The 27,824-nt window shown below is 47.1% G+C and overlaps 35 non-coding genes across 35 annotated transcripts; all 35 read right to left on the reverse strand.

Moving 5' to 3' along the window:
• Window positions 1-283: 283 nt before the first annotated feature.
• On the reverse strand, window positions 284-356 carry TRNAV-AAC (transfer RNA valine (anticodon AAC)). The gene has a single exon. It is a non-coding gene; the product is annotated as a tRNA-Val (tRNA).
• A 385-nt stretch (window positions 357-741) lies between these two features.
• TRNAP-AGG (transfer RNA proline (anticodon AGG)) lies at window positions 742-813 on the reverse strand. The gene has a single exon. It is a non-coding gene; the product is annotated as a tRNA-Pro (tRNA).
• Window positions 814-2,671: 1,858 nt separating this feature from the next.
• Window positions 2,672-2,783, reverse strand: TRNAL-CAA (transfer RNA leucine (anticodon CAA)). Its single transcript has 2 exons — window positions 2,746-2,783; window positions 2,672-2,717 (listed from the first exon to the last, which is right to left on the reverse strand). It is a non-coding gene; the product is annotated as a tRNA-Leu (tRNA).
• A 292-nt stretch (window positions 2,784-3,075) lies between these two features.
• TRNAV-AAC (transfer RNA valine (anticodon AAC)) lies at window positions 3,076-3,148 on the reverse strand. Its single transcript has one exon. It is a non-coding gene; the product is annotated as a tRNA-Val (tRNA).
• Window positions 3,149-3,533: 385 nt separating this feature from the next.
• TRNAP-AGG (transfer RNA proline (anticodon AGG)) lies at window positions 3,534-3,605 on the reverse strand. The gene has a single exon. It is a non-coding gene; the product is annotated as a tRNA-Pro (tRNA).
• A 406-nt stretch (window positions 3,606-4,011) lies between these two features.
• Window positions 4,012-4,084, reverse strand: TRNAV-UAC (transfer RNA valine (anticodon UAC)). The gene has a single exon. It is a non-coding gene; the product is annotated as a tRNA-Val (tRNA).
• A 1,387-nt stretch (window positions 4,085-5,471) lies between these two features.
• Window positions 5,472-5,583, reverse strand: TRNAL-CAA (transfer RNA leucine (anticodon CAA)). Its single transcript has 2 exons — window positions 5,546-5,583; window positions 5,472-5,517 (listed from the first exon to the last, which is right to left on the reverse strand). It is a non-coding gene; the product is annotated as a tRNA-Leu (tRNA).
• A 293-nt stretch (window positions 5,584-5,876) lies between these two features.
• Window positions 5,877-5,949, reverse strand: TRNAV-AAC (transfer RNA valine (anticodon AAC)). The gene has a single exon. It is a non-coding gene; the product is annotated as a tRNA-Val (tRNA).
• Window positions 5,950-6,334: 385 nt separating this feature from the next.
• TRNAP-AGG (transfer RNA proline (anticodon AGG)) lies at window positions 6,335-6,406 on the reverse strand. Its single transcript has one exon. It is a non-coding gene; the product is annotated as a tRNA-Pro (tRNA).
• A 1,858-nt stretch (window positions 6,407-8,264) lies between these two features.
• On the reverse strand, window positions 8,265-8,376 carry TRNAL-CAA (transfer RNA leucine (anticodon CAA)). The gene is made up of 2 exons: window positions 8,339-8,376; window positions 8,265-8,310 (listed from the first exon to the last, which is right to left on the reverse strand). It is a non-coding gene; the product is annotated as a tRNA-Leu (tRNA).
• A 292-nt stretch (window positions 8,377-8,668) lies between these two features.
• On the reverse strand, window positions 8,669-8,741 carry TRNAV-AAC (transfer RNA valine (anticodon AAC)). The gene has a single exon. It is a non-coding gene; the product is annotated as a tRNA-Val (tRNA).
• Window positions 8,742-9,126: 385 nt separating this feature from the next.
• On the reverse strand, window positions 9,127-9,198 carry TRNAP-AGG (transfer RNA proline (anticodon AGG)). The gene has a single exon. It is a non-coding gene; the product is annotated as a tRNA-Pro (tRNA).
• A 406-nt stretch (window positions 9,199-9,604) lies between these two features.
• TRNAV-UAC (transfer RNA valine (anticodon UAC)) lies at window positions 9,605-9,677 on the reverse strand. The gene has a single exon. It is a non-coding gene; the product is annotated as a tRNA-Val (tRNA).
• Window positions 9,678-11,064: 1,387 nt separating this feature from the next.
• TRNAL-CAA (transfer RNA leucine (anticodon CAA)) lies at window positions 11,065-11,176 on the reverse strand. The gene is made up of 2 exons: window positions 11,139-11,176; window positions 11,065-11,110 (listed from the first exon to the last, which is right to left on the reverse strand). It is a non-coding gene; the product is annotated as a tRNA-Leu (tRNA).
• Window positions 11,177-11,469: 293 nt separating this feature from the next.
• On the reverse strand, window positions 11,470-11,542 carry TRNAV-AAC (transfer RNA valine (anticodon AAC)). The gene has a single exon. It is a non-coding gene; the product is annotated as a tRNA-Val (tRNA).
• Window positions 11,543-11,927: 385 nt separating this feature from the next.
• TRNAP-AGG (transfer RNA proline (anticodon AGG)) lies at window positions 11,928-11,999 on the reverse strand. Its single transcript has one exon. It is a non-coding gene; the product is annotated as a tRNA-Pro (tRNA).
• Window positions 12,000-13,857: 1,858 nt separating this feature from the next.
• On the reverse strand, window positions 13,858-13,969 carry TRNAL-CAA (transfer RNA leucine (anticodon CAA)). Its single transcript has 2 exons — window positions 13,932-13,969; window positions 13,858-13,903 (listed from the first exon to the last, which is right to left on the reverse strand). It is a non-coding gene; the product is annotated as a tRNA-Leu (tRNA).
• Window positions 13,970-14,261: 292 nt separating this feature from the next.
• TRNAV-AAC (transfer RNA valine (anticodon AAC)) lies at window positions 14,262-14,334 on the reverse strand. The gene has a single exon. It is a non-coding gene; the product is annotated as a tRNA-Val (tRNA).
• Window positions 14,335-14,719: 385 nt separating this feature from the next.
• Window positions 14,720-14,791, reverse strand: TRNAP-AGG (transfer RNA proline (anticodon AGG)). The gene has a single exon. It is a non-coding gene; the product is annotated as a tRNA-Pro (tRNA).
• A 406-nt stretch (window positions 14,792-15,197) lies between these two features.
• Window positions 15,198-15,270, reverse strand: TRNAV-UAC (transfer RNA valine (anticodon UAC)). Its single transcript has one exon. It is a non-coding gene; the product is annotated as a tRNA-Val (tRNA).
• A 1,387-nt stretch (window positions 15,271-16,657) lies between these two features.
• On the reverse strand, window positions 16,658-16,769 carry TRNAL-CAA (transfer RNA leucine (anticodon CAA)). Its single transcript has 2 exons — window positions 16,732-16,769; window positions 16,658-16,703 (listed from the first exon to the last, which is right to left on the reverse strand). It is a non-coding gene; the product is annotated as a tRNA-Leu (tRNA).
• Window positions 16,770-17,062: 293 nt separating this feature from the next.
• Window positions 17,063-17,135, reverse strand: TRNAV-AAC (transfer RNA valine (anticodon AAC)). The gene has a single exon. It is a non-coding gene; the product is annotated as a tRNA-Val (tRNA).
• Window positions 17,136-17,520: 385 nt separating this feature from the next.
• TRNAP-AGG (transfer RNA proline (anticodon AGG)) lies at window positions 17,521-17,592 on the reverse strand. The gene has a single exon. It is a non-coding gene; the product is annotated as a tRNA-Pro (tRNA).
• Window positions 17,593-19,450: 1,858 nt separating this feature from the next.
• Window positions 19,451-19,562, reverse strand: TRNAL-CAA (transfer RNA leucine (anticodon CAA)). The gene is made up of 2 exons: window positions 19,525-19,562; window positions 19,451-19,496 (listed from the first exon to the last, which is right to left on the reverse strand). It is a non-coding gene; the product is annotated as a tRNA-Leu (tRNA).
• A 293-nt stretch (window positions 19,563-19,855) lies between these two features.
• TRNAV-AAC (transfer RNA valine (anticodon AAC)) lies at window positions 19,856-19,928 on the reverse strand. The gene has a single exon. It is a non-coding gene; the product is annotated as a tRNA-Val (tRNA).
• A 385-nt stretch (window positions 19,929-20,313) lies between these two features.
• On the reverse strand, window positions 20,314-20,385 carry TRNAP-AGG (transfer RNA proline (anticodon AGG)). The gene has a single exon. It is a non-coding gene; the product is annotated as a tRNA-Pro (tRNA).
• Window positions 20,386-21,240: 855 nt separating this feature from the next.
• TRNAP-UGG (transfer RNA proline (anticodon UGG)) lies at window positions 21,241-21,312 on the reverse strand. The gene has a single exon. It is a non-coding gene; the product is annotated as a tRNA-Pro (tRNA).
• Window positions 21,313-22,243: 931 nt separating this feature from the next.
• TRNAL-CAA (transfer RNA leucine (anticodon CAA)) lies at window positions 22,244-22,355 on the reverse strand. The gene is made up of 2 exons: window positions 22,318-22,355; window positions 22,244-22,289 (listed from the first exon to the last, which is right to left on the reverse strand). It is a non-coding gene; the product is annotated as a tRNA-Leu (tRNA).
• Window positions 22,356-22,648: 293 nt separating this feature from the next.
• Window positions 22,649-22,721, reverse strand: TRNAV-AAC (transfer RNA valine (anticodon AAC)). Its single transcript has one exon. It is a non-coding gene; the product is annotated as a tRNA-Val (tRNA).
• Window positions 22,722-23,106: 385 nt separating this feature from the next.
• TRNAP-AGG (transfer RNA proline (anticodon AGG)) lies at window positions 23,107-23,178 on the reverse strand. Its single transcript has one exon. It is a non-coding gene; the product is annotated as a tRNA-Pro (tRNA).
• An 855-nt stretch (window positions 23,179-24,033) lies between these two features.
• TRNAP-UGG (transfer RNA proline (anticodon UGG)) lies at window positions 24,034-24,105 on the reverse strand. Its single transcript has one exon. It is a non-coding gene; the product is annotated as a tRNA-Pro (tRNA).
• Window positions 24,106-25,036: 931 nt separating this feature from the next.
• On the reverse strand, window positions 25,037-25,148 carry TRNAL-CAA (transfer RNA leucine (anticodon CAA)). The gene is made up of 2 exons: window positions 25,111-25,148; window positions 25,037-25,082 (listed from the first exon to the last, which is right to left on the reverse strand). It is a non-coding gene; the product is annotated as a tRNA-Leu (tRNA).
• Window positions 25,149-25,441: 293 nt separating this feature from the next.
• Window positions 25,442-25,514, reverse strand: TRNAV-AAC (transfer RNA valine (anticodon AAC)). Its single transcript has one exon. It is a non-coding gene; the product is annotated as a tRNA-Val (tRNA).
• A 385-nt stretch (window positions 25,515-25,899) lies between these two features.
• TRNAP-AGG (transfer RNA proline (anticodon AGG)) lies at window positions 25,900-25,971 on the reverse strand. The gene has a single exon. It is a non-coding gene; the product is annotated as a tRNA-Pro (tRNA).
• Window positions 25,972-26,826: 855 nt separating this feature from the next.
• Window positions 26,827-26,898, reverse strand: TRNAP-UGG (transfer RNA proline (anticodon UGG)). The gene has a single exon. It is a non-coding gene; the product is annotated as a tRNA-Pro (tRNA).
• Window positions 26,899-27,824: the final 926 nt, after the last annotated feature.

Here is a 27,824-nt window from a genome sequence, read left to right on the forward strand (position 1 = left end):
GTGCTTAGTTCTGACTCTTCTGTCTGCACCTGCCAACGTTTCCACTTACAACGTTCACAGCAATGTCACAGGTGTAAAGGCCCCAACAATACAACATAGCTTAAATAAAATAAAAATAGGCCCAAGAACAACCCCCAGATGATCGATGGAGATAACTTTGTTTCGTCTGCAAAGGTAAAGAAATTTTCTCACGGCTCACTGTGTCCAAAGACCACCTCTTCTTAAAATTGCATTGAGATAATAAGGTTTTAGAGTGTGCACAAAAAAAGCATCCAATGCACAGTGTTTCTGCCCGGTCTCGAACCGGGGACCTTTCGCGTGTTAGGCGAACGTGATGACCACTACACTACAGAAACTACCTTGGTGCTTTCTACTGTTAGAGGAAAGTTTCTCTCAAGTCTTCACCCTACTTCTATTCTGCTGTATCAGCAGCGGCTCAGAATGTGCAGAACAAGTGTGAAAACCTCAGAGATATCATCCAACATGCTTGCAATTAGACGTATTCAAAACTCACTTGTGCAGGCATCGACAGGCAAATATCTGATGCCTAAATGCCAGCGAGTACAGCTTGGGAAAGCATCACCTGGGACACACTGAGACTAAGCAGGTAGGCAGATAAAGCATGGTGATCCATTTTTCTTCTGAGGTTAGAAATATGTTGTGCAACAATGCACCCAGTATAACGAGAAATAGTCAGGCATAGTGCAATTTTAGTAGGGTTTGTATGTTTACCTCTAAAAAGGGCTCGTCCGGGATTTGAACCCGGGCCCTCTCGCACCCTAAGCGAGAATCATACCCCTAGACCAATGAGCCACGCAAGAGTCACCTCTGACACAGCTCCAGGGGTTAGTGGCAGCTAGCCAGTACATGCTGCTCTGTTCTGCAATATGATTGCTGTCTTTTTCATGACCGTCATCAAACAAGAAATTAAAAAGCCTCTGTCCTTCAGACAGTTTGTTTGCTTTAAGTGTCTGCTCGTGGTGAGGACAAGAGAAGCATTTCTGCTCTCATGCCTTGCTTTCATGAAGTAGGCCCACCCTACAGAGCAAAGTGCGAGCAAGCGAATGGCGCAAGCTATCGTCACTTCTCTTTTCGAGCTGTCACTGAGATCTCTGGAGCACACTACGTCAGGCTGGTGAGGAATAGACAGCCTCTATTATCTCAGCTTTCCTATAAAGTGAGCCAGTAAATGCAAACACTGTGAAAAACAGCAAGCTGCTGTTTCTGCCCGGTCTCGACCTTTCGCGTGTAAGGCGAACGTGATAACCACTACACTACAGAAACAGACACCACCTCAGGAATCTTGTTGGCATGTATTGGGTTGGAATGCACAGACTAAAGGCCAACGTCCTTGAAGCTCAAAGTTGGGCTCTCCTTACCCGGTCTCTCTTTCTTTGGAAGACAGGAATGAGGACCACTTTTTTTCCAAGAGGCGATTTGGAAACCATATCCTGAAATGACACTAGAAAAACACTTTGCATGTAATGTTCCTACACTGCTGGTCCAGCCCAGAAAAGCAGTTGCAACGAAGTCCTGCACTCCTTTATCATGTCAAAAGTGGAAAATAGCGTGCAGGGTAAGGAACCTTCTCGACATACACAGCGTCTTATAGCATTGAAAAGAAGAAAGGCTCCTATATGACAAGCAGCCTGAAAACTTCCACAGGATGGGCTCGTCCGGGATTTGAACCCAGGACCTCTCGCACCCAAAGCGAGAATCATACCCCTAGACCAACGAGCCTGAGTGGCCAAGATACATTTTGAACAATTACTGAAGCGTCTTTCAGAAAATAGCAGGGCTATTTGGCTCGTCTCCCTATAAGTGAGCCACACAAAGTCATGTTTTCTCTCAAGTTGTTGTTTTTTCACTCCAGCAAGGAAGGGGGCAGCCAATCTCCTATCGGCCAGTGAGCAGTAAAAAGGCACAGATGAGAACAGCAACCACTTTCTGGCACTTGTACTCCTCTGCAAGTCCTGGACCCTTGCTCCATAGACTTCCACACCAGAAGCAATGAAGGGCCCACCATTTCTTGCACCTGAGAAAGTGGTGTTTGATATTTGCATTCAAACGCGCTCGCTCAGCGCTCGATCAGGCTCGATCAGGCGAGATTTATATGAGTGGCTCACAGGCCTGAAACATTCACCTGGGAGACCCAGAGTGGCTGACTTCCCAGTATGGCCATTGTTGGGCGAGTCTCCTCCTTTCCTCCGACTCAATCTAGAATTGGCTGCAAATCACAAGAGGGAGTGCAATGTCCGTGTGTAGTGCCTACTCCCAGCTACCTCTCTGTCTTCCTTATGTAAATTAGAATTTGCAAGGGGGGACCATTGGCAATCTGCTCCTCCCACATAACCAGGAAGCCCTGTTGAACATGTCTGCCTGTGTTGTTCCAGGAACACTGCCTTCTCTGCCCAAAAGGTGGCAGGAGAGCCTCACAACAAATGATGGGATCAAATGCTTATTTCGAAACCCAGCATGGCAGTTACTGTGATGGAGTGCAAATGTAATGGAAGGTGTGCCTGAGGTGTCCCTTTCAGAAATACATGGAATTGTGATTGAGGGCCCAGCCTGGTGGATTTCTCTTTATTTACTACAGGTTCCTGCAAATATTGTGGTGTGTCTGGGGAATGCACTGCAAAAATTAGGAAGACTTAAGGGTGTAAAAGGGACCTGTCAGAAGTGGGATTTGAACCCACGCCTCCATGAGGAGACCAGAAGGCTCAGCATCACTGACGATCAAGCTCTCTTGAGTCTGGCGCCTTAGACCACTCGGCCATCCTGACGGCTCAGGGTGTGCTTAGTTCTGACTCTTCTGTCTGCACCTGCCAACGTTTCCACTTACAACGTTCACAGCAATGTCACAGGTGTAAAGGCCCCAACAATACAACATAGCTTAAATAAAATAAAAATAGGCCCAAGAACAACCCCCAGATGATCGATGGAGATAACTTTGTTTCGTCTGCAAAGGTAAAGAAATTTTCTCACGGCTCACTGTGTCCAAAGACCACCTCTTCTTAAAATTGCATTGAGATAATAAGGTTTTAGAGTGTGCACAAAAAAGCATCCAATGCACAGTGTTTCTGCCCGGTCTCGAACCGGGGACCTTTCGCGTGTTAGGCGAACGTGATGACCACTACACTACAGAAACTACCTTGGTGCTTTCTACTGTTAGAGGAAAGTTTCTCTCAAGCCTTCACCCTACTTCTATTCTGCTGTATCAGCAGCGGCTCAGAATGTGCAGAACAAGTGTGAAAACCTCAGAGATATCATCCAACATGCTTGCAATTAGACGTATTCAAAACTCACTTGTGCAGGCATCGACAGGCAAATATCTGATGCCTAAATGCCAGCGAGTACAGCTTGGGAAAGCATCACCTGGGACACACTGAGACTAAGCAGGTAGGCAGATAAAGCATGGTGATCCATTTTTCTTCTGAGGTTAGAAATATGTTGTGCAACAATGCACCCAGTATAACGAGAAATAGTCAGGCATAGTGCAATTTTAGTAGGGTTTGTATGTTTACCTCTAAAAAGGGCTCGTCCGGGATTTGAACCCGGGCCCTCTCGCACCCTAAGCGAGAATCATACCCCTAGACCAATGAGCCACGCAAGAGTCACCTCTGACACAGCTCCAGGGGTTAGTGGCAGCTAGCCAGTACATGCTGCTCTGTTCTGCAATATGATTGCTGTCTTTTTCATGACCGTCATCAAACAAGAAATTAAAAAGCCTCTGTCCTTCAGACAGTTTGTTTGCTTTAAGTGTCTGCTCGTGGTGAGGACAAGAGAAGCATTTCTGCTCTCATGCCTTGCTTTCATGAAGTAGGCCCACCCTACAGAGCAAAGTGCGAGCAAGCGAATGGCGCAAGCTATCGTCACTTCTCTTTTCGAGCTGTCACTGAGATCTCTGGAGCACACTACGTCAGGCTGGTGAGGAATAGACAGCCTCTATTATCTCAGCTTTCCTATAAAGTGAGCCAGTAAATGCAAACACTGTGAAAAACAGCAAGCTGCTGTTTCTGCCCGGTCTCAAACCAGGGACCTTTCGCGTGTAAGGCGAACGTGATAACCACTACACTACAGAAACAGACACCACCTCAGGAATCTTGTTGGCATGTATTGGGTTGGAATGCACAGACTAAAGGCCAACGTCCTTGAAGCTCAAAGTTGGGCTCTCCTTACCCGGTCTCTCTTTCTTTGGAAGACAGGAATGAGGACCACTTTTTTTCCAAGAGGCGATTTGGAAACCATATCCTGAAATGACACTAGAAAAACACTTTGCATGTAATGTTCCTACACTGCTGGTCCAGCCCAGAAAAGCAGTTGCAACGAAGTCCTGCACTCCTTTATCATGTCAAAAGTGGAAAATAGCGTGCAGGGTAAGGAACCTTCTCGACATACACAGCGTCTTATAGCATTGAAAAGAAGAAAGGCTCCTATATGACAAGCAGCCTGAAAACTTCCACAGGATGGGCTCGTCCGGGATTTGAACCCAGGACCTCTCGCACCCAAAGCGAGAATCATACCCCTAGACCAACGAGCCTGAGTGGCCAAGATACATTTTGAACAATTACTGAAGCGTCTTTCAGAAAATAGCAGGGCTATTTGGCTCGTCTCCCTATAAGTGAGCCACACAAAGTCATGTTTTCTCTCAAGTTGTTGTTTTTTCACTCCAGCAAGGAAGGGGGCAGCCAATCTCCTATCGGCCAGTGAGCAGTAAAAAGGCACAGATGAGAACAGCAACCACTTTCTGGCACTTGTACTCCTCTGCAAGTCCTGGACCCTTGCTCCAAAGACTTCCACACCAGAAGCAATGAAGGGCCCACCATTTCTTGCACCTGAGAAAGTGGTGTTTGATATTTGCATTCAAACGCGCTCGCTCAGCGCTCGATCAGGCTCGATCAGGCGAGATGTATATGAGTGGCTCACAGGCCTGAAACATTCACCTGGGAGACCCAGAGTGGCTGACTTCCCAGTATGGCCATTGTTGGGCGAGTCTCCTCCTTTCCTCCGACTCAATCTAGAATTGGCTGCAAATCACAAGAGGGAGTGCAATGTCCGTGTGTAGTGCCTACTCCCAGCTACCTCTCTGTCTTCCTTATGTAAATTAGAATTTGCATGGGGGGACCATTGGCAATCTGCTCCTCCCACATAACCAGGAAGCCCTGTTGAACATGTCTGCCTGTGTTGTTCCAGAAACACTGCCTTCTCTGCCCAAAAGGTGGCAGGAGAGCCTCACAACAAATGATGGGATCAAATGCTTATTTCGAAACCCAGCATGGCAGTTACTGTGATGGAGTGCAAATGTAATGGAAGGTGTGCCTGAGGTGTCCCTTTCAGAAATACATGGAATTGTGAATGAGGGCCCAGCCTGGTGGATTTCTCTTTATTTACTACAGGTTCCTGCAAATATTGTGGTGTGTCTGGGGAATGCACTGCAAAAATTAGGAAGACTTAAGGGTGTAAAAGGGACCTGTCAGAAGTGGGATTTGAACCCACGCCTCCATGAGGAGACCAGAAGGCTCAGCATCACTGACGATCAAGCTCTCTTGAGTCTGGCGCCTTAGACCACTCGGCCATCCTGACGGCTCAGGGTGTGCTTAGTTCTGACTCTTCTGTCTGCACCTGCCAACGTTTCCACTTACAACGTTCACAGCAATGTCACAGGTGTAAAGGCCCCAACAATACAACATAGCTTAAATAAAATAAAAATAGGCCCAAGAACAACCCCCAGATGATCGATGGAGATAACTTTGTTTCGTCTGCAAAGGTAAAGAAATTTTCTCACGGCTCACTGTGTCCAAAGACCACCTCTTCTTAAAATTGCATTGAGATAATAAGGTTTTAGAGTGTGCACAAAAAAAGCATCCAATGCACAGTGTTTCTGCCCGGTCTCGAACCGGGGACCTTTCGCGTGTTAGGCGAACGTGATGACCACTACACTACAGAAACTACCTTGGTGCTTTCTACTGTTAGAGGAAAGTTTCTCTCAAGTCTTCACCCTACTTCTATTCTGCTGTATCAGCAGCGGCTCAGAATGTGCAGAACAAGTGTGAAAACCTCAGAGATATCATCCAACATGCTTGCAATTAGACGTATTCAAAACTCACTTGTGCAGGCATCGACAGGCAAATATCTGATGCCTAAATGCCAGCGAGTACAGCTTGGGAAAGCATCACCTGGGACACACTGAGACTAAGCAGGTAGGCAGATAAAGCATGGTGATCCATTTTTCTTCTGAGGTTAGAAATATGTTGTGCAACAATGCACCCAGTATAACGAGAAATAGTCAGGCATAGTGCAATTTTAGTAGGGTTTGTATGTTTACCTCTAAAAAGGGCTCGTCCGGGATTTGAACCCGGGCCCTCTCGCACCCTAAGCGAGAATCATACCCCTAGACCAATGAGCCACGCAAGAGTCACCTCTGACACAGCTCCAGGGGTTAGTGGCAGCTAGCCAGTACATGCTGCTCTGTTCTGCAATATGATTGCTGTCTTTTTCATGACCGTCATCAAACAAGAAATTAAAAAGCCTCTGTCCTTCAGACAGTTTGTTTGCTTTAAGTGTCTGCTCGTGGTGAGGACAAGAGAAGCATTTCTGCTCTCATGCCTTGCTTTCATGAAGTAGGCCCACCCTACAGAGCAAAGTGCGAGCAAGCGAATGGCGCAAGCTATCGTCACTTCTCTTTTCGAGCTGTCACTGAGATCTCTGGAGCACACTACGTCAGGCTGGTGAGGAATAGACAGCCTCTATTATCTCAGCTTTCCTATAAAGTGAGCCAGTAAATGCAAACACTGTGAAAAACAGCAAGCTGCTGTTTCTGCCCGGTCTCGACCTTTCGCGTGTAAGGCGAACGTGATAACCACTACACTACAGAAACAGACACCACCTCAGGAATCTTGTTGGCATGTATTGGGTTGGAATGCACAGACTAAAGGCCAACGTCCTTGAAGCTCAAAGTTGGGCTCTCCTTACCCGGTCTCTCTTTCTTTGGAAGACAGGAATGAGGACCACTTTTTTTCCAAGAGGCGATTTGGAAACCATATCCTGAAATGACACTAGAAAAACACTTTGCATGTAATGTTCCTACACTGCTGGTCCAGCCCAGAAAAGCAGTTGCAACGAAGTCCTGCACTCCTTTATCATGTCAAAAGTGGAAAATAGCGTGCAGGGTAAGGAACCTTCTCGACATACACAGCGTCTTATAGCATTGAAAAGAAGAAAGGCTCCTATATGACAAGCAGCCTGAAAACTTCCACAGGATGGGCTCGTCCGGGATTTGAACCCAGGACCTCTCGCACCCAAAGCGAGAATCATACCCCTAGACCAACGAGCCTGAGTGGCCAAGATACATTTTGAACAATTACTGAAGCGTCTTTCAGAAAATAGCAGGGCTATTTGGCTCGTCTCCCTATAAGTGAGCCACACAAAGTCATGTTTTCTCTCAAGTTGTTGTTTTTTCACTCCAGCAAGGAAGGGGGCAGCCAATCTCCTATCGGCCAGTGAGCAGTAAAAAGGCACAGATGAGAACAGCAACCACTTTCTGGCACTTGTACTCCTCTGCAAGTCCTGGACCCTTGCTCCATAGACTTCCACACCAGAAGCAATGAAGGGCCCACCATTTCTTGCACCTGAGAAAGTGGTGTTTGATATTTGCATTCAAACGCGCTCGCTCAGCGCTCGATCAGGCTCGATCAGGCGAGATTTATATGAGTGGCTCACAGGCCTGAAACATTCACCTGGGAGACCCAGAGTGGCTGACTTCCCAGTATGGCCATTGTTGGGCGAGTCTCCTCCTTTCCTCCGACTCAATCTAGAATTGGCTGCAAATCACAAGAGGGAGTGCAATGTCCGTGTGTAGTGCCTACTCCCAGCTACCTCTCTGTCTTCCTTATGTAAATTAGAATTTGCAAGGGGGGACCATTGGCAATCTGCTCCTCCCACATAACCAGGAAGCCCTGTTGAACATGTCTGCCTGTGTTGTTCCAGGAACACTGCCTTCTCTGCCCAAAAGGTGGCAGGAGAGCCTCACAACAAATGATGGGATCAAATGCTTATTTCGAAACCCAGCATGGCAGTTACTGTGATGGAGTGCAAATGTAATGGAAGGTGTGCCTGAGGTGTCCCTTTCAGAAATACATGGAATTGTGATTGAGGGCCCAGCCTGGTGGATTTCTCTTTATTTACTACAGGTTCCTGCAAATATTGTGGTGTGTCTGGGGAATGCACTGCAAAAATTAGGAAGACTTAAGGGTGTAAAAGGGACCTGTCAGAAGTGGGATTTGAACCCACGCCTCCATGAGGAGACCAGAAGGCTCAGCATCACTGACGATCAAGCTCTCTTGAGTCTGGCGCCTTAGACCACTCGGCCATCCTGACGGCTCAGGGTGTGCTTAGTTCTGACTCTTCTGTCTGCACCTGCCAACGTTTCCACTTACAACGTTCACAGCAATGTCACAGGTGTAAAGGCCCCAACAATACAACATAGCTTAAATAAAATAAAAATAGGCCCAAGAACAACCCCCAGATGATCGATGGAGATAACTTTGTTTCGTCTGCAAAGGTAAAGAAATTTTCTCACGGCTCACTGTGTCCAAAGACCACCTCTTCTTAAAATTGCATTGAGATAATAAGGTTTTAGAGTGTGCACAAAAAAGCATCCAATGCACAGTGTTTCTGCCCGGTCTCGAACCGGGGACCTTTCGCGTGTTAGGCGAACGTGATGACCACTACACTACAGAAACTACCTTGGTGCTTTCTACTGTTAGAGGAAAGTTTCTCTCAAGCCTTCACCCTACTTCTATTCTGCTGTATCAGCAGCGGCTCAGAATGTGCAGAACAAGTGTGAAAACCTCAGAGATATCATCCAACATGCTTGCAATTAGACGTATTCAAAACTCACTTGTGCAGGCATCGACAGGCAAATATCTGATGCCTAAATGCCAGCGAGTACAGCTTGGGAAAGCATCACCTGGGACACACTGAGACTAAGCAGGTAGGCAGATAAAGCATGGTGATCCATTTTTCTTCTGAGGTTAGAAATATGTTGTGCAACAATGCACCCAGTATAACGAGAAATAGTCAGGCATAGTGCAATTTTAGTAGGGTTTGTATGTTTACCTCTAAAAAGGGCTCGTCCGGGATTTGAACCCGGGCCCTCTCGCACCCTAAGCGAGAATCATACCCCTAGACCAATGAGCCACGCAAGAGTCACCTCTGACACAGCTCCAGGGGTTAGTGGCAGCTAGCCAGTACATGCTGCTCTGTTCTGCAATATGATTGCTGTCTTTTTCATGACCGTCATCAAACAAGAAATTAAAAAGCCTCTGTCCTTCAGACAGTTTGTTTGCTTTAAGTGTCTGCTCGTGGTGAGGACAAGAGAAGCATTTCTGCTCTCATGCCTTGCTTTCATGAAGTAGGCCCACCCTACAGAGCAAAGTGCGAGCAAGCGAATGGCGCAAGCTATCGTCACTTCTCTTTTCGAGCTGTCACTGAGATCTCTGGAGCACACTACGTCAGGCTGGTGAGGAATAGACAGCCTCTATTATCTCAGCTTTCCTATAAAGTGAGCCAGTAAATGCAAACACTGTGAAAAACAGCAAGCTGCTGTTTCTGCCCGGTCTCAAACCAGGGACCTTTCGCGTGTAAGGCGAACGTGATAACCACTACACTACAGAAACAGACACCACCTCAGGAATCTTGTTGGCATGTATTGGGTTGGAATGCACAGACTAAAGGCCAACGTCCTTGAAGCTCAAAGTTGGGCTCTCCTTACCCGGTCTCTCTTTCTTTGGAAGACAGGAATGAGGACCACTTTTTTTCCAAGAGGCGATTTGGAAACCATATCCTGAAATGACACTAGAAAAACACTTTGCATGTAATGTTCCTACACTGCTGGTCCAGCCCAGAAAAGCAGTTGCAACGAAGTCCTGCACTCCTTTATCATGTCAAAAGTGGAAAATAGCGTGCAGGGTAAGGAACCTTCTCGACATACACAGCGTCTTATAGCATTGAAAAGAAGAAAGGCTCCTATATGACAAGCAGCCTGAAAACTTCCACAGGATGGGCTCGTCCGGGATTTGAACCCAGGACCTCTCGCACCCAAAGCGAGAATCATACCCCTAGACCAACGAGCCTGAGTGGCCAAGATACATTTTGAACAATTACTGAAGCGTCTTTCAGAAAATAGCAGGGCTATTTGGCTCGTCTCCCTATAAGTGAGCCACACAAAGTCATGTTTTCTCTCAAGTTGTTGTTTTTTCACTCCAGCAAGGAAGGGGGCAGCCAATCTCCTATCGGCCAGTGAGCAGTAAAAAGGCACAGATGAGAACAGCAACCACTTTCTGGCACTTGTACTCCTCTGCAAGTCCTGGACCCTTGCTCCAAAGACTTCCACACCAGAAGCAATGAAGGGCCCACCATTTCTTGCACCTGAGAAAGTGGTGTTTGATATTTGCATTCAAACGCGCTCGCTCAGCGCTCGATCAGGCTCGATCAGGCGAGATGTATATGAGTGGCTCACAGGCCTGAAACATTCACCTGGGAGACCCAGAGTGGCTGACTTCCCAGTATGGCCATTGTTGGGCGAGTCTCCTCCTTTCCTCCGACTCAATCTAGAATTGGCTGCAAATCACAAGAGGGAGTGCAATGTCCGTGTGTAGTGCCTACTCCCAGCTACCTCTCTGTCTTCCTTATGTAAATTAGAATTTGCATGGGGGGACCATTGGCAATCTGCTCCTCCCACATAACCAGGAAGCCCTGTTGAACATGTCTGCCTGTGTTGTTCCAGAAACACTGCCTTCTCTGCCCAAAAGGTGGCAGGAGAGCCTCACAACAAATGATGGGATCAAATGCTTATTTCGAAACCCAGCATGGCAGTTACTGTGATGGAGTGCAAATGTAATGGAAGGTGTGCCTGAGGTGTCCCTTTCAGAAATACATGGAATTGTGAATGAGGGCCCAGCCTGGTGGATTTCTCTTTATTTACTACAGGTTCCTGCAAATATTGTGGTGTGTCTGGGGAATGCACTGCAAAAATTAGGAAGACTTAAGGGTGTAAAAGGGACCTGTCAGAAGTGGGATTTGAACCCACGCCTCCATGAGGAGACCAGAAGGCTCAGCATCACTGACGATCAAGCTCTCTTGAGTCTGGCGCCTTAGACCACTCGGCCATCCTGACGGCTCAGGGTGTGCTTAGTTCTGACTCTTCTGTCTGCACCTGCCAACGTTTCCACTTACAACGTTCACAGCAATGTCACAGGTGTAAAGGCCCCAACAATACAACATAGCTTAAATAAAATAAAAATAGGCCCAAGAACAACCCCCAGATGATCGATGGAGATAACTTTGTTTCGTCTGCAAAGGTAAAGAAATTTTCTCACGGCTCACTGTGTCCAAAGACCACCTCTTCTTAAAATTGCATTGAGATAATAAGGTTTTAGAGTGTGCACAAAAAAAGCATCCAATGCACAGTGTTTCTGCCCGGTCTCGAACCGGGGACCTTTCGCGTGTTAGGCGAACGTGATGACCACTACACTACAGAAACTACCTTGGTGCTTTCTACTGTTAGAGGAAAGTTTCTCTCAAGCCTTCACCCTACTTCTATTCTGCTGTATCAGCAGCGGCTCAGAATGTGCAGAACAAGTGTGAAAACCTCAGAGATATCATCCAACATGCTTGCAATTAGACGTATTCAAAACTCACTTGTGCAGGCATCGACAGGCAAATATCTGATGCCTAAATGCCAGCGAGTACAGCTTGGGAAAGCATCACCTGGGACACACTGAGACTAAGCAGGTAGGCAGATAAAGCATGGTGATCCATTTTTCTTCTGAGGTTAGAAATATGTTGTGCAACAATGCACCCAGTATAACGAGAAATAGTCAGGCATAGTGCAATTTTAGTAGGGTTTGTATGTTTACCTCTAAAAAGGGCTCGTCCGGGATTTGAACCCGGGCCCTCTCGCACCCTAAGCGAGAATCATACCCCTAGACCAATGAGCCACGCAAGAGTCACCTCTGACACAGCTCCAGGGGTTAGTGGCAGCTAGCCAGTACATGCTGCTCTGTTCTGCAATATGATTGCTGTCTTTTTCATGACCGTCATCAAACAAGAAATTAAAAAGCCTCTGTCCTTCAGACAGTTTGTTTGCTTTAAGTGTCTGCTCGTGGTGAGGACAAGAGAAGCATTTCTGCTCTCATGCCTTGCTTTCATGAAGTAGGCCCACCCTACAGAGCAAAGTGCGAGCAAGCGAATGGCGCAAGCTATCGTCACTTCTCTTTTCGAGCTGTCACTGAGATCTCTGGAGCACACTACGTCAGGCTGGTGAGGAATAGACAGCCTCTATTATCTCAGCTTTCCTATAAAGTGAGCCAGTAAATGCAAACACTGTGAAAAACAGCAAGCTGCTGTTTCTGCCCGGTCTCGACCTTTCGCGTGTAAGGCGAACGTGATAACCACTACACTACAGAAACAGACACCACCTCAGGAATCTTGTTGGCATGTATTGGGTTGGAATGCACAGACTAAAGGCCAACGTCCTTGAAGCTCAAAGTTGGGCTCTCCTTACCCGGTCTCTCTTTCTTTGGAAGACAGGAATGAGGACCACTTTTTTTCCAAGAGGCGATTTGGAAACCATATCCTGAAATGACACTAGAAAAACACTTTGCATGTAATGTTCCTACACTGCTGGTCCAGCCCAGAAAAGCAGTTGCAACGAAGTCCTGCACTCCTTTATCATGTCAAAAGTGGAAAATAGCGTGCAGGGTAAGGAACCTTCTCGACATACACAGCGTCTTATAGCATTGAAAAGAAGAAAGGCTCCTATATGACAAGCAGCCTGAAAACTTCCACAGGATGGGCTCGTCCGGGATTTGAACCCAGGACCTCTCGCACCCAAAGCGAGAATCATACCCCTAGACCAACGAGCCTGAGTGGCCAAGATACATTTTGAACAATTACTGAAGCGTCTTTCAGAAAATAGCAGGGCTATTTGGCTCGTCTCCCTATAAGTGAGCCACACAAAGTCATGTTTTCTCTCAAGTTGTTGTTTTTTCACTCCAGCAAGGAAGGGGGCAGCCAATCTCCTATCGGCCAGTGAGCAGTAAAAAGGCACAGATGAGAACAGCAACCACTTTCTGGCACTTGTACTCCTCTGCAAGTCCTGGACCCTTGCTCCATAGACTTCCACACCAGAAGCAATGAAGGGCCCACCATTTCTTGCACCTGAGAAAGTGGTGTTTGATATTTGCATTCAAACGCGCTCGCTCAGCGCTCGATCAGGCTCGATCAGGCGAGATTTATATGAGTGGCTCACAGGCCTGAAACATTCACCTGGGAGACCCAGAGTGGCTGACTTCCCAGTATGGCCATTGTTGGGCGAGTCTCCTCCTTTCCTCCGACTCAATCTAGAATTGGCTGCAAATCACAAGAGGGAGTGCAATGTCCGTGTGTAGTGCCTACTCCCAGCTACCTCTCTGTCTTCCTTATGTAAATTAGAATTTGCAAGGGGGGACCATTGGCAATCTGCTCCTCCCACATAACCAGGAAGCCCTGTTGAACATGTCTGCCTGTGTTGTTCCAGGAACACTGCCTTCTCTGCCCAAAAGGTGGCAGGAGAGCCTCACAACAAATGATGGGATCAAATGCTTATTTCGAAACCCAGCATGGCAGTTACTGTGATGGAGTGCAAATGTAATGGAAGGTGTGCCTGAGGTGTCCCTTTCAGAAATACATGGAATTGTGATTGAGGGCCCAGCCTGGTGGATTTCTCTTTATTTACTACAGGTTCCTGCAAATATTGTGGTGTGTCTGGGGAATGCACTGCAAAAATTAGGAAGACTTAAGGGTGTAAAAGGGACCTGTCAGAAGTGGGATTTGAACCCACGCCTCCATGAGGAGACCAGAAGGCTCAGCATCACTGACGATCAAGCTCTCTTGAGTCTGGCGCCTTAGACCACTCGGCCATCCTGACGGCTCAGGGTGTGCTTAGTTCTGACTCTTCTGTCTGCACCTGCCAACGTTTCCACTTACAACGTTCACAGCAATGTCACAGGTGTAAAGGCCCCAACAATACAACATAGCTTAAATAAAATAAAAATAGGCCCAAGAACAACCCCCAGATGATCGATGGAGATAACTTTGTTTCGTCTGCAAAGGTAAAGAAATTTTCTCACGGCTCACTGTGTCCAAAGACCACCTCTTCTTAAAATTGCATTGAGATAATAAGGTTTTAGAGTGTGCACAAAAAAGCATCCAATGCACAGTGTTTCTGCCCGGTCTCGAACCGGGGACCTTTCGCGTGTTAGGCGAACGTGATGACCACTACACTACAGAAACTACCTTGGTGCTTTCTACTGTTAGAGGAAAGTTTCTCTCAAGCCTTCACCCTACTTCTATTCTGCTGTATCAGCAGCGGCTCAGAATGTGCAGAACAAGTGTGAAAACCTCAGAGATATCATCCAACATGCTTGCAATTAGACGTATTCAAAACTCACTTGTGCAGGCATCGACAGGCAAATATCTGATGCCTAAATGCCAGCGAGTACAGCTTGGGAAAGCATCACCTGGGACACACTGAGACTAAGCAGGTAGGCAGATAAAGCATGGTGATCCATTTTTCTTCTGAGGTTAGAAATATGTTGTGCAACAATGCACCCAGTATAACGAGAAATAGTCAGGCATAGTGCAATTTTAGTAGGGTTTGTATGTTTACCTCTAAAAAGGGCTCGTCCGGGATTTGAACCCGGGCCCTCTCGCACCCTAAGCGAGAATCATACCCCTAGACCAATGAGCCACGCAAGAGTCACCTCTGACACAGCTCCAGGGGTTAGTGGCAGCTAGCCAGTACATGCTGCTCTGTTCTGCAATATGATTGCTGTCTTTTTCATGACCGTCATCAAACAAGAAATTAAAAAGCCTCTGTCCTTCAGACAGTTTGTTTGCTTTAAGTGTCTGCTCGTGGTGAGGACAAGAGAAGCATTTCTGCTCTCATGCCTTGCTTTCATGAAGTAGGCCCACCCTACAGAGCAAAGTGCGAGCAAGCGAATGGCGCAAGCTATCGTCACTTCTCTTTTCGAGCTGTCACTGAGATCTCTGGAGCACACTACGTCAGGCTGGTGAGGAATAGACAGCCTCTATTATCTCAGCTTTCCTATAAAGTGAGCCAGTAAATGCAAACACTGTGAAAAACAGCAAGCTGCTGTTTCTGCCCGGTCTCAAACCAGGGACCTTTCGCGTGTAAGGCGAACGTGATAACCACTACACTACAGAAACAGACACCACCTCAGGAATCTTGTTGGCATGTATTGGGTTGGAATGCACAGACTAAAGGCCAACGTCCTTGAAGCTCAAAGTTGGGCTCTCCTTACCCGGTCTCTCTTTCTTTGGAAGACAGGAATGAGGACCACTTTTTTTCCAAGAGGCGATTTGGAAACCATATCCTGAAATGACACTAGAAAAACACTTTGCATGTAATGTTCCTACACTGCTGGTCCAGCCCAGAAAAGCAGTTGCAACGAAGTCCTGCACTCCTTTATCATGTCAAAAGTGGAAAATAGCGTGCAGGGTAAGGAACCTTCTCGACATACACAGCGTCTTATAGCATTGAAAAGAAGAAAGGCTCCTATATGACAAGCAGCCTGAAAACTTCCACAGGATGGGCTCGTCCGGGATTTGAACCCAGGACCTCTCGCACCCAAAGCGAGAATCATACCCCTAGACCAACGAGCCTGAGTGGCCAAGATACATTTTGAACAATTACTGAAGCGTCTTTCAGAAAATAGCAGGGCTATTTGGCTCGTCTCCCTATAAGTGAGCCACACAAAGTCATGTTTTCTCTCAAGTTGTTGTTTTTTCACTCCAGCAAGGAAGGGGGCAGCCAATCTCCTATCGGCCAGTGAGCAGTAAAAAGGCACAGATGAGAACAGCAACCACTTTCTGGCACTTGTACTCCTCTGCAAGTCCTGGACCCTTGCTCCAAAGACTTCCACACCAGAAGCAATGAAGGGCCCACCATTTCTTGCACCTGAGAAAGTGGTGTTTGATATTTGCATTCAAACGCGCTCGCTCAGCGCTCGATCAGGCTCGATCAGGCGAGATGTATATGAGTGGCTCACAGGCCTGAAACATTCACCTGGGAGACCCAGAGTGGCTGACTTCCCAGTATGGCCATTGTTGGGCGAGTCTCCTCCTTTCCTCCGACTCAATCTAGAATTGGCTGCAAATCACAAGAGGGAGTGCAATGTCCGTGTGTAGTGCCTACTCCCAGCTACCTCTCTGTCTTCCTTATGTAAATTAGAATTTGCATGGGGGGACCATTGGCAATCTGCTCCTCCCACATAACCAGGAAGCCCTGTTGAACATGTCTGCCTGTGTTGTTCCAGAAACACTGCCTTCTCTGCCCAAAAGGTGGCAGGAGAGCCTCACAACAAATGATGGGATCAAATGCTTATTTCGAAACCCAGCATGGCAGTTACTGTGATGGAGTGCAAATGTAATGGAAGGTGTGCCTGAGGTGTCCCTTTCAGAAATACATGGAATTGTGAATGAGGGCCCAGCCTGGTGGATTTCTCTTTATTTACTACAGGTTCCTGCAAATATTGTGGTGTGTCTGGGGAATGCACTGCAAAAATTAGGAAGACTTAAGGGTGTAAAAGGGACCTGTCAGAAGTGGGATTTGAACCCACGCCTCCATGAGGAGACCAGAAGGCTCAGCATCACTGACGATCAAGCTCTCTTGAGTCTGGCGCCTTAGACCACTCGGCCATCCTGACGGCTCAGGGTGTGCTTAGTTCTGACTCTTCTGTCTGCACCTGCCAACGTTTCCACTTACAACGTTCACAGCAATGTCACAGGTGTAAAGGCCCCAACAATACAACATAGCTTAAATAAAATAAAAATAGGCCCAAGAACAACCCCCAGATGATCGATGGAGATAACTTTGTTTCGTCTGCAAAGGTAAAGAAATTTTCTCACGGCTCACTGTGTCCAAAGACCACCTCTTCTTAAAATTGCATTGAGATAATAAGGTTTTAGAGTGTGCACAAAAAAAGCATCCAATGCACAGTGTTTCTGCCCGGTCTCGAACCGGGGACCTTTCGCGTGTTAGGCGAACGTGATGACCACTACACTACAGAAACTACCTTGGTGCTTTCTACTGTTAGAGGAAAGTTTCTCTCAAGCCTTCACCCTACTTCTATTCTGCTGTATCAGCAGCGGCTCAGAATGTGCAGAACAAGTGTGAAAACCTCAGAGATATCATCCAACATGCTTGCAATTAGACGTATTCAAAACTCACTTGTGCAGGCATCGACAGGCAAATATCTGATGCCTAAATGCCAGCGAGTACAGCTTGGGAAAGCATCACCTGGGACACACTGAGACTAAGCAGGTAGGCAGATAAAGCATGGTGATCCATTTTTCTTCTGAGGTTAGAAATATGTTGTGCAACAATGCACCCAGTATAACGAGAAATAGTCAGGCATAGTGCAATTTTAGTAGGGTTTGTATGTTTACCTCTAAAAAGGGCTCGTCCGGGATTTGAACCCGGGCCCTCTCGCACCCTAAGCGAGAATCATACCCCTAGACCAATGAGCCACGCAAGAGTCACCTCTGACACAGCTCCAGGGGTTAGTGGCAGCTAGCCAGTACATGCTGCTCTGTTCTGCAATATGATTGCTGTCTTTTTCATGACCGTCATCAAACAAGAAATTAAAAAGCCTCTGTCCTTCAGACAGTTTGTTTGCTTTAAGTGTCTGCTCGTGGTGAGGACAAGAGAAGCATTTCTGCTCTCATGCCTTGCTTTCATGAAGTAGGCCCACCCTACAGAGCAAAGTGCGAGCAAGCGAATGGCGCAAGCTATCGTCACTTCTCTTTTCGAGCTGTCACTGAGATCTCTGGAGCACACTACGTCAGGCTGGTGAGGAATAGACAGCCTCTATTATCTCAGCTTTCCTATAAAGTGAGCCAGTAAATGCAAACACTGTGAAAAACAGCAAGCTGCTGTTTCTGCCCGGTCTCGACCTTTCGCGTGTAAGGCGAACGTGATAACCACTACACTACAGAAACAGACACCACCTCAGGAATCTTGTTGGCATGTATTGGGTTGGAATGCACAGACTAAAGGCCAACGTCCTTGAAGCTCAAAGTTGGGCTCTCCTTACCCGGTCTCTCTTTCTTTGGAAGACAGGAATGAGGACCACTTTTTTTCCAAGAGGCGATTTGGAAACCATATCCTGAAATGACACTAGAAAAACACTTTGCATGTAATGTTCCTACACTGCTGGTCCAGCCCAGAAAAGCAGTTGCAACGAAGTCCTGCACTCCTTTATCATGTCAAAAGTGGAAAATAGCGTGCAGGGTAAGGAACCTTCTCGACATACACAGCGTCTTATAGCATTGAAAAGAAGAAAGGCTCCTATATGACAAGCAGCCTGAAAACTTCCACAGGATGGGCTCGTCCGGGATTTGAACCCAGGACCTCTCGCACCCAAAGCGAGAATCATACCCCTAGACCAACGAGCCTGAGTGGCCAAGATACATTTTGAACAATTACTGAAGCGTCTTTCAGAAAATAGCAGGGCTATTTGGCTCGTCTCCCTATAAGTGAGCCACACAAAGTCATGTTTTCTCTCAAGTTGTTGTTTTTTCACTCCAGCAAGGAAGGGGGCAGCCAATCTCCTATCGGCCAGTGAGCAGTAAAAAGGCACAGATGAGAACAGCAACCACTTTCTGGCACTTGTACTCCTCTGCAAGTCCTGGACCCTTGCTCCAAAGACTTCCACACCAGAAGCAATGAAGGGCCCACCATTTCTTGCACCTGAGAAAGTGGTGTTTGATATTTGCATTCAAACGCGCTCGCTCAGCGCTCGATCAGGCTCGATCAGGCGAGATGTATATGAGTGGCTCACAGGCCTGAAACATTCACCTGGGAGACCCAGAGTGGCTGACTTCCCAGTATGGCCATTGTTGGGCGAGTCTCCTCCTTTCCTCCGACTCAATCTAGAATTGGCTGCAAATCACAAGAGGGAGTGCAATGTCCGTGTGTAGTGCCTACTCCCAGCTACCTCTCTGTCTTCCTTATGTAAATTAGAATTTGCATGGGGGGACCATTGGCAATCTGCTCCTCCCACATAACCAGGAAGCCCTGTTGAACATGTCTGCCTGTGTTGTTCCAGAAACACTGCCTTCTCTGCCCAAAAGGTGGCAGGAGAGCCTCACAACAAATGATGGGATCAAATGCTTATTTCGAAACCCAGCATGGCAGTTACTGTGATGGAGTGCAAATGTAATGGAAGGTGTGCCTGAGGTGTCCCTTTCAGAAATACATGGAATTGTGAATGAGGGCCCAGCCTGGTGGATTTCTCTTTATTTACTACAGGTTCCTGCAAATATTGTGGTGTGTCTGGGGAATGCACTGCAAAAATTAGGAAGACTTAAGGGTGTAAAAGGGACCTGTCAGAAGTGGGATTTGAACCCACGCCTCCATGAGGAGACCAGAAGGCTCAGCATCACTGACGATCAAGCTCTCTTGAGTCTGGCGCCTTAGACCACTCGGCCATCCTGACGGCTCAGGGTGTGCTTAGTTCTGACTCTTCTGTCTGCACCTGCCAACGTTTCCACTTACAACGTTCACAGCAATGTCACAGGTGTAAAGGCCCCAACAATACAACATAGCTTAAATAAAATAAAAATAGGCCCAAGAACAACCCCCAGATGATCGATGGAGATAACTTTGTTTCGTCTGCAAAGGTAAAGAAATTTTCTCACGGCTCACTGTGTCCAAAGACCACCTCTTCTTAAAATTGCATTGAGATAATAAGGTTTTAGAGTGTGCACAAAAAAAGCATCCAATGCACAGTGTTTCTGCCCGGTCTCGAACCGGGGACCTTTCGCGTGTTAGGCGAACGTGATGACCACTACACTACAGAAACTACCTTGGTGCTTTCTACTGTTAGAGGAAAGTTTCTCTCAAGCCTTCACCCTACTTCTATTCTGCTGTATCAGCAGCGGCTCAGAATGTGCAGAACAAGTGTGAAAACCTCAGAGATATCATCCAACATGCTTGCAATTAGACGTATTCAAAACTCACTTGTGCAGGCATCGACAGGCAAATATCTGATGCCTAAATGCCAGCGAGTACAGCTTGGGAAAGCATCACCTGGGACACACTGAGACTAAGCAGGTAGGCAGATAAAGCATGGTGATCCATTTTTCTTCTGAGGTTAGAAATATGTTGTGCAACAATGCACCCAGTATAACGAGAAATAGTCAGGCATAGTGCAATTTTAGTAGGGTTTGTATGTTTACCTCTAAAAAGGGCTCGTCCGGGATTTGAACCCGGGCCCTCTCGCACCCTAAGCGAGAATCATACCCCTAGACCAATGAGCCACGCAAGAGTCACCTCTGACACAGCTCCAGGGGTTAGTGGCAGCTAGCCAGTACATGCTGCTCTGTTCTGCAATATGATTGCTGTCTTTTTCATGACCGTCATCAAACAAGAAATTAAAAAGCCTCTGTCCTTCAGACAGTTTGTTTGCTTTAAGTGTCTGCTCGTGGTGAGGACAAGAGAAGCATTTCTGCTCTCATGCCTTGCTTTCATGAAGTAGGCCCACCCTACAGAGCAAAGTGCGAGCAAGCGAATGGCGCAAGCTATCGTCACTTCTCTTTTCGAGCTGTCACTGAGATCTCTGGAGCACACTACGTCAGGCTGGTGAGGAATAGACAGCCTCTATTATCTCAGCTTTCCTATAAAGTGAGCCAGTAAATGCAAACACTGTGAAAAACAGCAAGCTGCTGTTTCTGCCCGGTCTCGACCTTTCGCGTGTAAGGCGAACGTGATAACCACTACACTACAGAAACAGACACCACCTCAGGAATCTTGTTGGCATGTATTGGGTTGGAATGCACAGACTAAAGGCCAACGTCCTTGAAGCTCAAAGTTGGGCTCTCCTTACCCGGTCTCTCTTTCTTTGGAAGACAGGAATGAGGACCACTTTTTTTCCAAGAGGCGATTTGGAAACCATATCCTGAAATGACACTAGAAAAACACTTTGCATGTAATGTTCCTACACTGCTGGTCCAGCCCAGAAAAGCAGTTGCAACGAAGTCCTGCACTCCTTTATCATGTCAAAAGTGGAAAATAGCGTGCAGGGTAAGGAACCTTCTCGACATACACAGCGTCTTATAGCATTGAAAAGAAGAAAGGCTCCTATATGACAAGCAGCCTGAAAACTTCCACAGGATGGGCTCGTCCGGGATTTGAACCCAGGACCTCTCGCACCCAAAGCGAGAATCATACCCCTAGACCAACGAGCCTGAGTGGCCAAGATACATTTTGAACAATTACTGAAGCGTCTTTCAGAAAATAGCAGGGCTATTTGGCTCGTCTCCCTATAAGTGAGCCACACAAAGTCATGTTTTCTCTCAAGTTGTTGTTTTTTCACTCCAGCAAGGAAGGGGGCAGCCAATCTCCTATCGGCCAGTGAGCAGTAAAAAGGCACAGATGAGAACAGCAACCACTTTCTGGCACTTGTACTCCTCTGCAAGTCCTGGACCCTTGCTCCAAAGACTTCCACACCAGAAGCAATGAAGGGCCCACCATTTCTTGCACCTGAGAAAGTGGTGTTTGATATTTGCATTCAAACGCGCTCGCTCAGCGCTCGATCAGGCTCGATCAGGCGAGATGTATATGAGTGGCTCACAGGCCTGAAACATTCACCTGGGAGACCCAGAGTGGCTGACTTCCCAGTATGGCCATTGTTGGGCGAGTCTCCTCCTTTCCTCCGACTCAATCTAGAATTGGCTGCAAATCACAAGAGGGAGTGCAATGTCCGTGTGTAGTGCCTACTCCCAGCTACCTCTCTGTCTTCCTTATGTAAATTAGAATTTGCATGGGGGGACCATTGGCAATCTGCTCCTCCCACATAACCAGGAAGCCCTGTTGAACATGTCTGCCTGTGTTGTTCCAGAAACACTGCCTTCTCTGCCCAAAAGGTGGCAGGAGAGCCTCACAACAAATGATGGGATCAAATGCTTATTTCGAAACCCAGCATGGCAGTTACTGTGATGGAGTGCAAATGTAATGGAAGGTGTGCCTGAGGTGTCCCTTTCAGAAATACATGGAATTGTGAATGAGGGCCCAGCCTGGTGGATTTCTCTTTATTTACTACAGGTTCCTGCAAATATTGTGGTGTGTCTGGGGAATGCACTGCAAAAATTAGGAAGACTTAAGGGTGTAAAAGGGACCTGTCAGAAGTGGGATTTGAACCCACGCCTCCATGAGGAGACCAGAAGGCTCAGCATCACTGACGATCAAGCTCTCTTGAGTCTGGCGCCTTAGACCACTCGGCCATCCTGACGGCTCAGGGTGTGCTTAGTTCTGACTCTTCTGTCTGCACCTGCCAACGTTTCCACTTACAACGTTCACAGCAATGTCACAGGTGTAAAGGCCCCAACAATACAACATAGCTTAAATAAAATAAAAATAGGCCCAAGAACAACCCCCAGATGATCGATGGAGATAACTTTGTTTCGTCTGCAAAGGTAAAGAAATTTTCTCACGGCTCACTGTGTCCAAAGACCACCTCTTCTTAAAATTGCATTGAGATAATAAGGTTTTAGAGTGTGCACAAAAAAAGCATCCAATGCACAGTGTTTCTGCCCGGTCTCGAACCGGGGACCTTTCGCGTGTTAGGCGAACGTGATGACCACTACACTACAGAAACTACCTTGGTGCTTTCTACTGTTAGAGGAAAGTTTCTCTCAAGTCTTCACCCTACTTCTATTCTGCTGTATCAGCAGCGGCTCAGAATGTGCAGAACAAGTGTGAAAACCTCAGAGATATCATCCAACATGCTTGCAATTAGACGTATTCAAAACTCACTTGTGCAGGCATCGACAGGCAAATATCTGATGCCTAAATGCCAGCGAGTACAGCTTGGGAAAGCATCACCTGGGACACACTGAGACTAAGCAGGTAGGCAGATAAAGCATGGTGATCCATTTTTCTTCTGAGGTTAGAAATATGTTGTGCAACAATGCACCCAGTATAACGAGAAATAGTCAGGCATAGTGCAATTTTAGTAGGGTTTGTATGTTTACCTCTAAAAAGGGCTCGTCCGGGATTTGAACCCGGGCCCTCTCGCACCCTAAGCGAGAATCATACCCCTAGACCAATGAGCCACGCAAGAGTCACCTCTGACACAGCTCCAGGGGTTAGTGGCAGCTAGCCAGTACATGCTGCTCTGTTCTGCAATATGATTGCTGTCTTTTTCATGACCGTCATCAAACAAGAAATTAAAAAGCCTCTGTCCTTCAGACAGTTTGTTTGCTTTAAGTGTCTGCTCGTGGTGAGGACAAGAGAAGCATTTCTGCTCTCATGCCTTGCTTTCATGAAGTAGGCCCACCCTACAGAGCAAAGTGCGAGCAAGCGAATGGCGCAAGCTATCGTCACTTCTCTTTTCGAGCTGTCACTGAGATCTCTGGAGCACACTACGTCAGGCTGGTGAGGAATAGACAGCCTCTATTATCTCAGCTTTCCTATAAAGTGAGCCAGTAAATGCAAACACTGTGAAAAACAGCAAGCTGCTGTTTCTGCCCGGTCTCGACCTTTCGCGTGTAAGGCGAACGTGATAACCACTACACTACAGAAACAGACACCACCTCAGGAATCTTGTTGGCATGTATTGGGTTGGAATGCACAGACTAAAGGCCAACGTCCTTGAAGCTCAAAGTTGGGCTCTCCTTACCCGGTCTCTCTTTCTTTGGAAGACAGGAATGAGGACCACTTTTTTTCCAAGAGGCGATTTGGAAACCATATCCTGAAATGACACTAGAAAAACACTTTGCATGTAATGTTCCTACACTGCTGGTCCAGCCCAGAAAAGCAGTTGCAACGAAGTCCTGCACTCCTTTATCATGTCAAAAGTGGAAAATAGCGTGCAGGGTAAGGAACCTTCTCGACATACACAGCGTCTTATAGCATTGAAAAGAAGAAAGGCTCCTATATGACAAGCAGCCTGAAAACTTCCACAGGATGGGCTCGTCCGGGATTTGAACCCAGGACCTCTCGCACCCAAAGCGAGAATCATACCCCTAGACCAACGAGCCTGAGTGGCCAAGATACATTTTGAACAATTACTGAAGCGTCTTTCAGAAAATAGCAGGGCTATTTGGCTCGTCTCCCTATAAGTGAGCCACACAAAGTCATGTTTTCTCTCAAGTTGTTGTTTTTTCACTCCAGCAAGGAAGGGGGCAGCCAATCTCCTATCGGCCAGTGAGCAGTAAAAAGGCACAGATGAGAACAGCAACCACTTTCTGGCACTTGTACTCCTCTGCAAGTCCTGGACCCTTGCTCCAAAGACTTCCACACCAGAAGCAATGAAGGGCCCACCATTTCTTGCACCTGAGAAAGTGGTGTTTGATATTTGCATTCAAACGCGCTCGCTCAGCGCTCGATCAGGCTCGATCAGGCGAGATGTATATGAGTGGCTCACAGGCCTGAAACATTCACCTGGGAGACCCAGAGTGGCTGACTTCCCAGTATGGCCATTGTTGGGCGAGTCTCCTCCTTTCCTCCGACTCAATCTAGAATTGGCTGCAAATCACAAGAGGGAGTGCAATGTCCGTGTGTAGTGCCTACTCCCAGCTACCTCTCTGTCTTCCTTATGTAAATTAGAATTTGCATGGGGGGACTATTGGCAATCTGCTCCTCCCACATAACCAGGAAGCCCTGTTGAACATGTCTGCCTGTGTTGTTCCAGAAACACTGCCTTCTCTGCCCAAAAGGTGGCAGGAGAGCCTCACAACAAATGATGGGATCAAATGCTTATTTCGAAACCCAGCATGGCAGTTACTGTGATGGAGTGCAAATGTAATGGAAGGTGTGCCTGAGGTGTCCCTTTCAGAAATACATGGAATTGTGAATGAGGGCCCAGCCTGGTGGATTTCTCTTTATTTACTACAGGTTCCTGCAAATATTGTGGTGTGTCTGGGGAATGCACTGCAAAAATTAGGAAGACTTAAGGGTGTAAAAGGGACCTGTCAGAAGTGGGATTTGAACCCACGCCTCCATGAGGAGACCAGAAGGCTCAGCATCACTGACGATCAAGCTCTCTTGAGTCTGGCGCCTTAGACCACTCGGCCATCCTGACGGCTCAGGGTGTGCTTAGTTCTGACTCTTCTGTCTGCACCTGCCAACGTTTCCACTTACAACGTTCACAGCAATGTCACAGGTGTAAAGGCCCCAACAATACAACATAGCTTAAATAAAATAAAAATAGGCCCAAGAACAACCCCCAGATGATCGATGGAGATAACTTTGTTTCGTCTGCAAAGGTAAAGAAATTTTCTCACGGCTCACTGTGTCCAAAGACCACCTCTTCTTAAAATTGCATTGAGATAATAAGGTTTTAGAGTGTGCACAAAAAAAGCATCCAATGCACAGTGTTTCTGCCCGGTCTCGAACCGGGGACCTTTCGCGTGTTAGGCGAACGTGATGACCACTACACTACAGAAACTACCTTGGTGCTTTCTACTGTTAGAGGAAAGTTTCTCTCAAGTCTTCACCCTACTTCTATTCTGCTGTATCAGCAGCGGCTCAGAATGTGCAGAACAAGTGTGAAAACCTCAGAGATATCATCCAACATGCTTGCAATTAGACGTATTCAAAACTCACTTGTGCAGGCATCGACAGGCAAATATCTGATGCCTAAATGCCAGCGAGTACAGCTTGGGAAAGCATCACCTGGGACACACTGAGACTAAGCAGGTAGGCAGATAAAGCATGGTGATCCATTTTTCTTCTGAGGTTAGAAATATGTTGTGCAACAATGCACCCAGTATAACGAGAAATAGTCAGGCATAGTGCAATTTTAGTAGGGTTTGTATGTTTACCTCTAAAAAGGGCTCGTCCGGGATTTGAACCCGGGCCCTCTCGCACCCTAAGCGAGAATCATACCCCTAGACCAATGAGCCACGCAAGAGTCACCTCTGACACAGCTCCAGGGGTTAGTGGCAGCTAGCCAGTACATGCTGCTCTGTTCTGCAATATGATTGCTGTCTTTTTCATGACCGTCATCAAACAAGAAATTAAAAAGCCTCTGTCCTTCAGACAGTTTGTTTGCTTTAAGTGTCTGCTCGTGGTGAGGACAAGAGAAGCATTTCTGCTCTCATGCCTTGCTTTCATGAAGTAGGCCCACCCTACAGAGCAAAGTGCGAGCAAGCGAATGGCGCAAGCTATCGTCACTTCTCTTTTCGAGCTGTCACTGAGATCTCTGGAGCACACTACGTCAGGCTGGTGAGGAATAGACAGCCTCTATTATCTCAGCTTTCCTATAAAGTGAGCCAGTAAATGCAAACACTGTGAAAAACAGCAAGCTGCTGTTTCTGCCCGGTCTCGACCTTTCGCGTGTAAGGCGAACGTGATAACCACTACACTACAGAAACAGACACCACCTCAGGAATCTTGTTGGCATGTATTGGGTTGGAATGCACAGACTAAAGGCCAACGTCCTTGAAGCTCAAAGTTGGGCTCTCCTTACCCGGTCTCTCTTTCTTTGGAAGACAGGAATGAGGACCACTTTTTTTCCAAGAGGCGATTTGGAAACCATATCCTGAAATGACACTAGAAAAACACTTTGCATGTAATGTTCCTACACTGCTGGTCCAGCCCAGAAAAGCAGTTGCAACGAAGTCCTGCACTCCTTTATCATGTCAAAAGTGGAAAATAGCGTGCAGGGTAAGGAACCTTCTCGACATACACAGCGTCTTATAGCATTGAAAAGAAGAAAGGCTCCTATATGACAAGCAGCCTGAAAACTTCCACAGGATGGGCTCGTCCGGGATTTGAACCCAGGACCTCTCGCACCCAAAGCGAGAATCATACCCCTAGACCAACGAGCCTGAGTGGCCAAGATACATTTTGAACAATTACTGAAGCGTCTTTCAGAAAATAGCAGGGCTATTTGGCTCGTCTCCCTATAAGTGAGCCACACAAAGTCATGTTTTCTCTCAAGTTGTTGTTTTTTCACTCCAGCAAGGAAGGGGGCAGCCAATCTCCTATCGGCCAGTGAGCAGTAAAAAGGCACAGATGAGAACAGCAACCACTTTCTGGCACTTGTACTCCTCTGCAAGTCCTGGACCCTTGCTCCAAAGACTTCCACACCAGAAGCAATGAAGGGCCCACCATTTCTTGCACCTGAGAAAGTGGTGTTTGATATTTGCATTCAAACGCGCTCGCTCAGCGCTCGATCAGGCTCGATCAGGCGAGATGTATATGAGTGGCTCACAGGCCTGAAACATTCACCTGGGAGACCCAGAGTGGCTGACTTCCCAGTATGGCCATTGTTGGGCGAGTCTCCTCCTTTCCTCCGACTCAATCTAGAATTGGCTGCAAATCACAAGAGGGAGTGCAATGTCCGTGTGTAGTGCCTACTCCCAGCTACCTCTCTGTCTTCCTTATGTAAATTAGAATTTGCATGGGGGGACCATTGGCAATCTGCTCCTCCCACATAACCAGGAAGCCCTGTTGAACATGTCTGCCTGTGTTGTTCCAGAAACACTGCCTTCTCTGCCCAAAAGGTGGCAGGAGAGCCTCACAACAAATGATGGGATCAAATGCTTATTTCGAAACCCAGCATGGCAGTTACTGTGATGGAGTGCAAATGTAATGGAAGGTGTGCCTGAGGTGTCCCTTTCAGAAATACATGGAATTGTGAATGAGGGCCCAGCCTGGTGGATTTCTCTTTATTTACTACAGGTTCCTGCAAATATTGTGGTGTGTCTGGGGAATGCACTGCAAAAATTAGGAAGACTTAAGGGTGTAAAAG

This window comes from Lissotriton vulgaris, chromosome 10 (genome assembly GCF_964263255.1).
Source record: "Lissotriton vulgaris chromosome 10, aLisVul1.2, whole genome shotgun sequence".
NCBI lineage: Eukaryota > Metazoa > Chordata > Amphibia > Caudata > Salamandridae > Lissotriton > Lissotriton vulgaris.